The sequence below is a fragment of the Bubalus bubalis genome, chromosome 6 (genome assembly GCF_019923935.1).
Source record: "Bubalus bubalis isolate 160015118507 breed Murrah chromosome 6, NDDB_SH_1, whole genome shotgun sequence".
Classification (NCBI taxonomy): domain Eukaryota; kingdom Metazoa; phylum Chordata; class Mammalia; order Artiodactyla; family Bovidae; genus Bubalus; species Bubalus bubalis.
The window spans coordinates 105,746,963-105,758,497 of record NC_059162.1 but is presented as its reverse complement, the minus strand read 5'-3'; the positions used below and the strand labels follow the sequence as shown (position 1 = coordinate 105,758,497).

The following is an 11,535-nucleotide window of genomic DNA, read 5'->3' as shown; positions in this document are numbered from 1 at the left end:
GCTGCCTGTTTCTGCCTTTGTTCTCAGCAACTCACTGAGCCCTTCTGTTCCAGGATGCAGAGAGTAAGAGGGAGCCAGAATGTGTGCGGGGGCGTAACAACAGCATTGACTAACATTTACTAAATACCTGTCTGTACCAGGCCCAGTTGTGGACGTTTTCCTCTCACCTTGATGGTGTTCTCACTTAATCCTGGGAACCATCTTGCTGGGTCAGGACTGTCCTCATTTTATTTTATTAGTATTTTTAAATTTTTTGGCTATGTGGGATCTTAGTTCCCCAACCAGGGTTAGAATCCATGCCCTCTGCAGTGGGAGCACCAGGGAAGTCCCCTGTCCCCATTTTACAGGTGAGGAAACTGAGCCCCACTACTGAGAGAAACTTGGCTAAACTCACACAGCCAATAGAGATCTAACTGGAATAACATCCCAGGTGTGTGAGACTCCAGTATCTTAACCACTACCCACTGTACCCTGAGTCTGAGAACAGCCAGTTTGCTCTGCTCAGGCCTGTGCGCTCTGCTTCCCGCCCTGTGCGTGCCTGATCATGTGGGGCTGGCTGTGCCGGGGCGGATTCTGTGATTAGGACCCTGGGGGCCCGAGAGACCTGTGATTCTCTATCACTGATGACAGTGTTGGAAGGCAAGTCTATGTGTTGGTTGAGGGGAAGGATCTCACTACTGGTGTCGGGGAGGAGGGCAGTGGGAAACGCCTAGTTTGTAGTATTTGCCTATTTCCAGAGTGTAAATATTCCCACTGTAGCCAATTTCAAGTTACCAGTGGTTGTTCTATCCTGAAAATTTAATAATTGGCCCTCGCAAACTGGTAGGAGCTTGTCTTAGCAAGTCATCATGTGTAACACACTCAGGCCAAGCTCCCCCCGCCAAAAAAAAAATCAAGAAAACAGCACTTGCAAGATTAGAGGCTATCAGTCTAGCCCTTTATTTTATTGTTATTATTCATTTTTTAAAATTTTGTTTTCTTTTTTCATTTAGCCCTTTATTTTATGTAGATGGATAAATGAGGCCCAGAGAAGAGACATGGTTAAACTGTTTAGGCTTGGTTTTTACTTTGGGTTTGGGGCTCTATTTTTTTTTTTTTTTTTTAATTGGAGCTCCATTTACTAGATGAAGCTCTACACAACCACTTTTACAGGCACTGGTACACATGCCTAATAAATATAAATTTCATTAGTCCTCATAACTTCCCCATTTTACAGATCAGGAAACTGAGGTGCAGAAAAATTAGTAAGTGGAGAATCTGATACTTGAACCCAGGCTATCTCACTATAGATGTGATGTGAAGTCACTCAGTTGTATCCGACTGTTTGCGACCCCATGAACTATAGCCAACTATGCTCCTCCGTCCACGGGATTTTCCAGGCAAGAGTACTGGAGTGGGTTGCCATTTCCTTCTCCAGAGGATCTTCCCGACCCAGGGATCAAACCCTGGTCTCCTGCATTGTAGGCAGACGCTTTACTATCTGAGCCATTAGGGAAGTCATCTCACTATAGGGCCTGTGTTCCTGAACCACTGCTTTAGGCTGTTATGTGAACCGATAGTTTTGCCACCACCAAGCCAAGTCCCACTGCTGCCTTTGGAGCTGCCCTCAGAATTAGAGGCTGCTCTGGTCCAATCTCTACAGCTGGAGCATTCTAGGACTCTCAGTTTCCCTGGTGGATCAGAGGTTGAAGCGTCTGCCTGTAATGTGGGAGACCGGGGTTCGATCCCTGGGTCGGGAAGATCCCCTGGAGAAGGAAATGGCAACCCACTCCAGTATTCTTGCCTGGGTAATCCCATGGACGGAGGAGCCTAGTGTGCTCCAGTCCACAGGGTTGCAAAGAGTTGGACACAACTGAGCTACTTCACTTCACTTCACTAACACCTCCCTTCTCCCTCCACTCTAATCAATAAGCACCAAATCCCATCTTTAAAACAGAAATTCCCTAAACCACCCAAGTTTGCTTCTTTCCCCCTCCCTGTAATAGCTTCCCAGGTTTTATCTTCTCTCACCTGGATGATTGTACCTGTGTCTTCACTGGCCTCTAATCTCCTCAAACCATATCTGATTCCTTCTGCAAGCTATTTAAGATAACCAAGATAGCTCTCCAGGTTAGAAACTTCTTTTGAGTCCCCATTATCAGATGCAAATGTTCTATCTGATCTTCTCAGGAACCCTTATCTCTACCATCTTTTTAAAATGCAAATTTTTAAAAACAGGGTTAAGTCATTTTAGAACTTTTCACTTCCTTAGTGGTTCAGATGATAAAGAATCTATCTGCAGTGCAGGAGACCCAGGTTCTATCCCTAGGTTGGGAAGATCCCCTGGAAAGGGGACTGGCAACCCACTCCAGTATTCTTGCCTGAAGAATTCCATGGACAGAGGAGGCTGACCAGCTACAGTCCATGGGATTGCAAAGAGTTGGACACGGCCGAGTGACTAACACATCTTCAGAAGGAAATCCAAGATCCCTGCCAACTTCCCAGCTCTAGGTTTATACGCAGGCCACCTGCCTGGCCCTGGAACATACCTCTGACCTCTGGTACTCCAGCATGTCTTGGCTCCAACGTGCCTCTCATAAGCTATTCCTGCCTCCTGCATCTTTAGGGCAACTCTGGGAATCAATGCCCTCATCGTGGCACCAGGCAAGGAGGGAAGGGGTGGGCTGTGTGGAGCCAAATTAAAGAGCTAAGACTTTAATGAATTAATGAGCGAGGGCTTTGTCAGCTACACCCAACTCCCACTCACCCACTTCCCTGGTCTCTCTTTCCCCCAACTATACAATGAGGATTTGGAATTGAAAACCCTTGCCTCTCCAGTTTCATGTTCACAGAAAATTGCTCTCCTCAAAAACCCCTTCTGACTTTTGAGGGCATGATTTAGGAGGCGGGATAGGTGGGGGAAGTGGGAAAACAATCTGGGATCTCAGAGACGGCCTGGCTCCACGTCTCTTCTGGAGAGCTCCTACTTTTCTGTCCTTTGGGAGACTTTGCCGCCTTGATTTCCTTCACTCTTGGATCCAACAGCACTATAAACCCTGCCTCTCCCTCCCTCTTTACTGTCCTCAGCCAGGCCAACCACACACCCCTCCAGACCCCTGCTAATGACCAGGTGTGGCTTTGGCTCCACCTGCTGGAAGAAAGGGAAAATACCTTTTAACACAGCAAAGAAGAATTTCCAGAGCGATCATTGACTGGCTCTAGGACTCTGTTCTTTTTTTTTTTTTTTTTTTTTTTTTTTTTTTTCTTGTTAGGAAAATTTAATGGACAGAAGAGCCTGGTGGGCTACCATTCATGGGGTTACAAAGAGTTGGACACAACTGTGCAACTGAGCACACATAAACATGGATTGCGAAGATAATTATCTAGAAATTGTGTATGTTGTATTACTTGTTGTAGAAACATACATTTGACCTTGACAGGTCAAATAATATTAACTATATACATAAGCTGAATAATAGCAAAAATATAATTGATCTGAGAGACATATATCAAATTATGCCTTAACAATAAGGGGTATTTTTTACATATGACTAAACTTATTTTTTTTTTTTGTTTTTTTTTTTTTTTTTTAATTTTATTTTATTTTTAAACTTTACATAACTGTATTAGATTTGCCAAATATCAAAATGAATCCGCCACAGGTTTACATGTGTTCCCCATCCTGAACCCTCCTCCCTCCTCCCTCCCCATTCCATCCCTCTGGGTCGTCCCAGTGCACCAGCCCCAAGCATCCAGTATCGTGCATCGTAGGACTCTGTTCTTTAGTCGCTAAGTCGTGTCCGACTCTTTGCGACCCCATGGACTGCAGCACACCAGGCCTCCCTGTCCTTCACTATCTCCCAGAGTTTGCTCAAACTCATGTCCATTGAGTCAGTGATGTCATCAAACCATCTCATCCTCCATCACCCCCTTCTCCTGCCCTCAATCTTTCCCAGCACCAGGGTCTATTCCAGTGAGTCGGCTCTTCGCATCAGGTGACCAAAATATTGGAGCTTCAGTTTCAGCTTCAGTCCTTCCAGTGAATATTCAGGGCTGATTTCCTTTAGGATTGACTGGTTTGATCTCCTTGCTGTCCAAGGGGCTCTCAAGAGTCTTCTCCACCACCACAGTTTGAAAGCACCCTTTCTTTGGTGCTCAGCCTTCATTATAGTCCAACTCTCACATCCATGGATGACTACTGGAAAAACCATAGCTTTGACTATATTGACCTTTGTTGGCAAAGTGATGTCTCTGCTTTTTAATACACTGTCTAGGTTTGGCATGGCTTTTCTTCTCTCTCAGTCGTGTCCAATTCTTTGCAACCCTGTGGACTGTAGCCTACCAGGCTTCTCTGTCCATGGGATTCTCCAGGCAAGAATACTGGAGTGGGTTGCCTTTTCCTTCTCCAGGGGATCTTCCTGATCCAGAGATCGAACCTGGGTTTCCCACATTGCAGGGAGACACTTTACCCTCTGAACCACCAGGGAAGCCCTTCCAAACAGCAAGCGTCTTTTAATTTCGTGCCTGTAGTCACTGTCCACGGTGATTCTAGGACCCTGGCTATCCATTTATGCAACAAATATTTATAATGAGCCTATTATGTGTCATACATCGACTAGGCTCTAAGGATAGAGTGGTGAACAAAACAGAGCTTACATTCTTGGTGGGGCCAATGACAAATAAATGGACATGCAAATAAAATAACTTCGGATTGCAGTATGTGCCGTGAAAGAAATAAGCAGGTTGTGCTAATAGAGGGAACTGATACAGAGGTCATTTTAAGATTTTTTATGTGGATCATTTTTAAAGTCTTTATTGAATTTATTACAATATTGCTTCTGTTTTATGTTTTGGTTTTTTGGCCACAAGGCATGTGGGATCTTAGCTCCCAGACCAGAGATCAAACCTGCACCCCCTCAATTAGAAGGTGAAATCTTAACCACTGGACTGATAGGGAAGTCTCTATTTTATTTTAAGTTTCTTTTAAACAGGTGTTCAGGAAAGAATGTTCTGAGAGAGTGATGTTTGAATCGAATCACAAAGGAGGAGAATTAGCCAGACTTTTGAAGAGCTTGGGGGAAAGCTTTGCAGGTGGAGGAGACAGCTAACATATAACCCCTGAGGTAGGAACAGTGCAGCCAGAAAGTCATGAAGGAGAGGGTAGGTGGTGTGAGCTGGGTTTGGAGAGGCATACAGGGCTCTGCAGCCCACAGTGAGAGTTTCAACTTTATTTTTAAGAGCAGCCAAAAGTCATTGAAGAGGTTTAAACAGAAAATTGATTTACATTAAAAAAAAAAAAAGCAAAGACAGACACAGGTGGCACCAGGCTTTGTGAGCCATGTTAAGTGTTTTGGTCTTTATCCTAAGAGCAGACAGAAACCATTGATGAGTCTTTCAAGTGGGGGAACCATGTGATAGATCAGGAGTTTAGAAAGACGCATCATCTGCTTTGTGGAGAGAAGACTGAAGGAAGTGAAAGTGGAAACAAGATGACTAATGAAGAGGCTGCTCTTGTAATGCTCTTGGGTAATGAAAAGTACCAGAGTGGCACTGGAAATAGAAGAAACAGTGGTACTGGTGGCAGTGGAAATAGAAGGCAGATTCGGCAGCTGATTGGCCTGGAAAATTGACAGAGAAATGGTGAGAGAGGGAGAGAGAAATGAAGGCAATGCCTCGATTTCTAACTTGGGAAACAGACTGGCACTTCTGCTAGGTAATAGAGGGAACACTGGAGATGGAGCAAACTTGGGGGACAAAACAAATAATTTGTCACCTGTTTGTATCATTTTCATATAAAAAGAACTAGTGTTACTTTCTATTAATATTAATAATATTTCTTAAAAATTCCACTGAATCAGGAAAAGGATACACACGATCACCACTTACTATCTAACCGTTCATTGAAGATATGAGCCAATGCAATGCGATAAAAAAAGAAATAAAAATTGGAAAGGAGTAGGTAAAGTTATCTTTATTTGTCGATGATAGTTTTGTATTCCAGGAGAACCCAAGTGAATCAACTGAAAATCTAAACAAAAAAAGTCAGTAAGGAAATGTGTTATAAATTAATATACAAAAATCAATACCCTTTACATATACAAACTGAAACAGTTAAAACTGCATCCTTCAACATGATGACCACTACCATGTGTAGCTATTTGAATTTAAAAGTAAAATAATTAAATTGAATAAAAACAAAATTCAGTTTCTCAGTCCAACTGGTCACATTTTAAGTTCTCAGTAGCCACATGTGCTTAGTGGCTACTAAATTCATATAATTATAGAACATACCCAGCATGGCAGAAAGTTCTGTTGACCAGTGCTGAGTTGGAAGATATAATGAAAGAGAAGATCACATTCATGAGAGCGACAGAATACCTAGGAATAATCCCATTGATGGAGGAGCCTGGAAGGCTGCAGCCCATGGGGTCACTGAGGGTCAGACATGACTGAGCGACTTCACTTTCACTTTTCACTTTCATGCATTGGAGAAGGAAATGGCAACCCACTCCAGTGTTCTTGCCTGGAGAATCCCAGGGACTGGGGAGCCTGGTGGGCGGCCGTCTATGGAGTCGCACAGAGTCGGACACGACTGAAGTGACTCAGCAGCAGCAGCAGCAGCTCTATATCAAACCACAAGCCGTGGTCACAGCCCCTCTGTCTAGACTTCTCTGTATTCCAGGTCGCAGCCAGAGAATTTTCCCTGACTCTATCTAACAGGCTGAGTCAGAGGTTCCTCTAGGATCCCCTAGTTAAAACATACAGTTGATCCTCATTATTTGCCAATTCCGTGTTTGTGAATTTCCTTACTTGCCCTAAGAAGGGAGGCAGGAGAGGGAAGAAGAAAGAAGCAGCAATGACAAAAGTGGTGGAGAGCCAGGGAACGGTTAAGACCGGGTGTTTTGGATGAGATCCAGAGCCTCCCTCTTTTTCTCCAGGGAAGCTATGCGTGGCAGGGTGGGGCTCACAACTCCAGGGCAATCAAGGAAGGGAATGATTGCTATGGCCTAAAACATTGTTCATTTTCCGGGGTGAGGCCCAAACCCTAAAGTGGCCCAGCCTTGAGTGAGCTCTGATTGCTCACCCATCCAGGAAATTGCCTTCTGTCTGACAGAGATCCTGTTGAAAATGACCTGGGGTGGGTACACTAGGTCCCTGCTCCAAGGTGATCCAATATGGCCTGGATAGCTTGGAGGGAGTATTGGATATGCTGGGGTGATCTAGGTCAGAGAAGCAAGGAGGGCACAGGACTGCCTGCCCTTAGAGGGGTTCATCAGAGACGAGGGAAGAGGCCTGAAATCTCTCTGTCTCCCACTGGAGTCACGGCAGTCACTCATCTCAGTACCTTCACCTTAGAACTCCCATGCAGCCTCAAAGGATATCTATACTGAAGAAGGCAGGGAACCACCCAGGGTAGCCCCCAGGCTCAGAGAGGGTGATGGAGTCACACAAGGTCACACAGCCAACCAAGACAGAAGCAGAGTGGAATCTAATCCTCATTTCCCCACTTAGTATCATTTTTGTTTTCCCACCAAATGGTCACTTTCTTAAGGACCCAGACTCTTGTTCTGTATCAGTCCCTTCCCCTTTACTTCTACCAGGGCTCAGGTTCCTGAGTTAGTTTCCCAGCAGATGGGTTTGGTCTTTTCTGTTAACATCCAGGTGCTATGCAGTTCCACTCCCTGCTATTCCTTAAAGGGACCCAGACACAAGAGCCACAAGGGAAGAGACCCAGATTGTCGAACCCAACTTCCACCTGTTGCTTGGATGCCCCTACAACATTCCTGCCTTATGGCTGGCTGTCTGCATTTTGCTCATACATGCCATTGGCAGACACTTTATGATGGTTCAAGTTGGTCTGTTTTATTTGTAAAGAAAGAAAGTGAAAGTTGCTCAGTTGTGTCTGACACTTTGCGACTGTATAGTCCATGGAATTCTCCAGGCCAGAATACTGGAGTGGGTAGCCTTTCCCTTCTCCAGGGGATCTTCCCAACCTAGGGATTGAACCCAGGTCTCTGGCATTGCAGGTGAATTCTGTACCAGCTGAGCCACAAGGGAACCCCAAGAATACTGGAGTGGGTAGCCTATCCCTTCTCCAGAGGATCTTCCTGACCCAGGAATGGAACCGGGGTCTCCTGCATTGCAGGCAGATTCTTTAGCAACTGAGCTATCAGGGAAGCCCATTTTATTTGTAAAGAAAGGTGTTAAAAAGAGAAATTCCTCATCCTAATTGGAACTAGGTCCTTGTGGTTTGTCCCCACAAATCCACAAAACACAACCCCCCTCCATCCATCTCCTATTTAAAAGAGTCCATTTCTAGGCTCTTTATTCTGTTTCAGTGATCATATTTGTCTATTGTTGCTCCAAAGTCTCCCTGTATTAATTAGTATAGCTTTATAAATCTTAAAATCTTCCAACTTTTTGGAAGTTGATGAAAGTCTTCCAACTTTTTTTCAAGAGTTGTTGGATATTCTAGGTCCTTTAATTAGCATATAAATTTTGCTCTCACTTTATCAATTTATACACAATCACACACACACACACACACACACACACACACATACTATACATATGGAATTTTAATTGAATTGCACTGAACCTATAGACCAATTTGGAAAAAACTGATATGAATATTGAGTTCCAATTCATGACCATGGAACATCTGTCCATTTACTGAGGTTGTGTTTAATTTTTCTCTAGTTAAGTCTTGTTTTTTGGTTTTGGCCATGCTGCTTGTAAGAGCTTAGTTCCCCAACCAGGGATTGAACTTAAGTCCTAGACAGGAAGACCACAAACTCCTAACCACTGGACCACCAGGGAATTTCCTCTTGAGATAAATTTTATAGTTTTCAGTGTTGAGGTCTTGCACAACTTTGATAGATTTATTCCTAGGTATTTAATATTTTTCATGCAGTTAAAAACGGTATTGTTTTTTAAGTTTCAGTTTTCCAGTTGTTTCTTGCTAGTTTGTAGAAACACATTTGTTAAGTATATTGATCTTGTATCCAGTAGTCTGTTAAATTCACATATTAATTCTAAGAAACCTTCACATATTTAATTAAAATTTTTTCATCCATCTAATGTTCCAGCTGGTATTTTCATTATTTTAAAGCATCCCATGTTTTGACCATCATGCTTATATTTCTGACTCTCTTAAATATCCTGAATCCATTAACTTTTAAGCTCTTTAGGACCTCCAGCCTATTGACCCTACCACCTTTTTATAGCCCTTCACGTTGCCTACTTACCTCTTGGGGTCCATGGTTTCATCATTATCGTGATCTTCTTGCCCCTTTCCCCTCTATAGAAGGGATCTATAGATCTTGCCTGGATACACTTCTGTTTCAGTCTAAACCCTAGGCTCAAGGTGGTTGAGAAAAAGACACAATGATGTTGACTAATTTCACAATAAATGGGCCTGTAATGCTACTCATTTCCCCAATCCCTTTGCTTTTTTATTCTTGACTGACTATCTCACACCTTCTATCTTCTCAAACCTCCAAAGCCTTCTTTCCATCTTCACTCTCAACTCATGATCTTGCTTCTTATTTCACTGGAAGAGCAATCAAAAGATTCTGCATTCTACAACCACATCAACCTACCCACCAGCACATGCACTCTCCTATTCAAGCACATTCCTTCTACAATAGCTTTATCTTTCTCTCTCACGTTTTCCTCTTCTCCCTATCTAATGATTCCTTTTCAGCAGCTTACAAACACATCATGTTATCTCCTGTCTTAAAAACCAGATCAAACCAAATCCCTCCTCTGACAGCACACTTTTTTTTTCTAGGTACCAGCTCACTTCTCTAATCCACTTCATAGCAAAACATCTCAAAAGACTGACTTTACCCCTCTACTTTGTCCACTCTTATTCTCTCTTGAACCCACTCCAGTCTACTTACCCTAAGCTGCAGACAGTGCTGTACAGGGAGCAGGGGAAAGAGCAGTATTGAGAGACGGGAATGACTGGACTCTAATCCATTCAGACTTTGCCCCACCATTCCACCAAAACTGCGCTTATCAGGTCACCAAATGACCTCCGTGTTAAGTCGAGTGCTCAGTTGCCCTCGTATTTGCTCATCTACAGCCCAGATGTTCATTTCCTCCTTGAAACGCCTTTGACCTCACAGGGACACCCTTCTCTCTTCTCTTCTTCCCTGCCTGACTTTCCTTCCATCTTCCCAACCTCTACCTGAAGTGCTCAAGACCCAGTCTCAGACCTCTTTACACTACCTGCTTTGGTTGATGGTTCTCAACCCTAATGATCAAATGCCCCTTTTAATTTAATTTACTTTTTAACTGTTTTATCATAAAGAATGTCAAACATACAAACAAAAATGGAGAGAATAGTGTATTCCTATATAACTATTGGTTATGGTGGTGTAGGTGCTAAGTCATGTCTGATTCTTGTGACCCCCTGGACTGTAGCCTGCCAGGCTCCTCTGTCCATGGGATTTCCTGGGCAGAATACTGGAGTGGGTAGCCATTTCTTCTCCATCATGTGTCTATTATCTGGGCTCAATACTTAATAATACTTCTCCCCGTTTGCTTTATCTATCCCTTTTTTTTCTTTTTCTATTTTCTTTGCAAATCCCAGGCACCATGTCATTTTACTCCTACTTATTTCATTGTGAATCTTTTTTCTTTTTCTCTCTTTATTTCTTCTTCTTCTTTTTTTTTTTTTGGTAATTCAAGCAAAATTAGTATGCATTTCTTAAAGACATGGGCCATTGCCTTGCAAAACCACAATGCCATAACCAAACCTAATACATTTAAAATAGTTCTCTAGTATCATTTAACATCAGGTCCATAATTTACACTTTCCCTAATGTCTCAGATATATCTCCTTACCTTGAATTTGTTCAAATTTGGATACAAATAGGTCTCCACATTACATTTTGTTACTGTATCCTTTCAACATTATTCACCACCAGCAAGCAGTCCTCCTCCCTTTATTTTTTCACTCGATTGACTTATTGCAGAAACCAGCTCAAATGCCCTGTAGAATGTTCCACATTCTGGATCTACTTCCTTTTTATAACAAATCTTTTGTAATTTGCTCTTTACTGTCCTGAAATAAGATTCAGAAATAATGTAGCTACTGTATCAGTTAGGGTCTGGCAGGAAACAGATGGCACACTCAAGCCGAGTTCAGTTGAGTTCAGTTTTATGAAGGGATTATTGACAAAGATGTGGGCAAAGTTAAGGGAACCAACAAGAAATGAGGAAGCACTGGAGGGCGTGTCTCATCCCTGGGCCTGAAGGACCAAGATGAGGGAGTGTGTAGCTCCCTTTGGTTGAACACAACCGGAAGCCCCTGGGCAAGGAAGCTGGTTGATATCATGTATGAAAGTCTGCCTTCTGGGGCAGAGAGCAGGGTGCAGAATAACAGAGATCTGGTCTGAAGGGACAAATGGAGAAAATTCATAGCAATTTATACACATAATTTCAGAATAATGAATTGAATTTCCTGTTACAAGGAGAAACAAGAGGAAAACGAATGCATAAAGTGTTATATATTTATTTATATGCAAAAAAATGTTATATATTTAT

At 42.9% G+C, this 11,535-nt stretch overlaps 1 long non-coding RNA gene across 1 annotated transcript; it reads right to left on the bottom strand.

The window, feature by feature from the left end:
- Positions 1 to 5,935: 5,935 nt before the first annotated feature.
- Positions 5,936 to 9,357, bottom strand: LOC123334155. Its single transcript, XR_006551968.1, has 2 exons — positions 9,228 to 9,357; positions 5,936 to 6,007 (listed from the first exon to the last, which is right to left on the bottom strand). It is a non-coding gene; the product is annotated as an uncharacterized LOC123334155 (long non-coding RNA).
- Between the last annotated feature and the right edge of the window lie 2,178 nt (positions 9,358 to 11,535).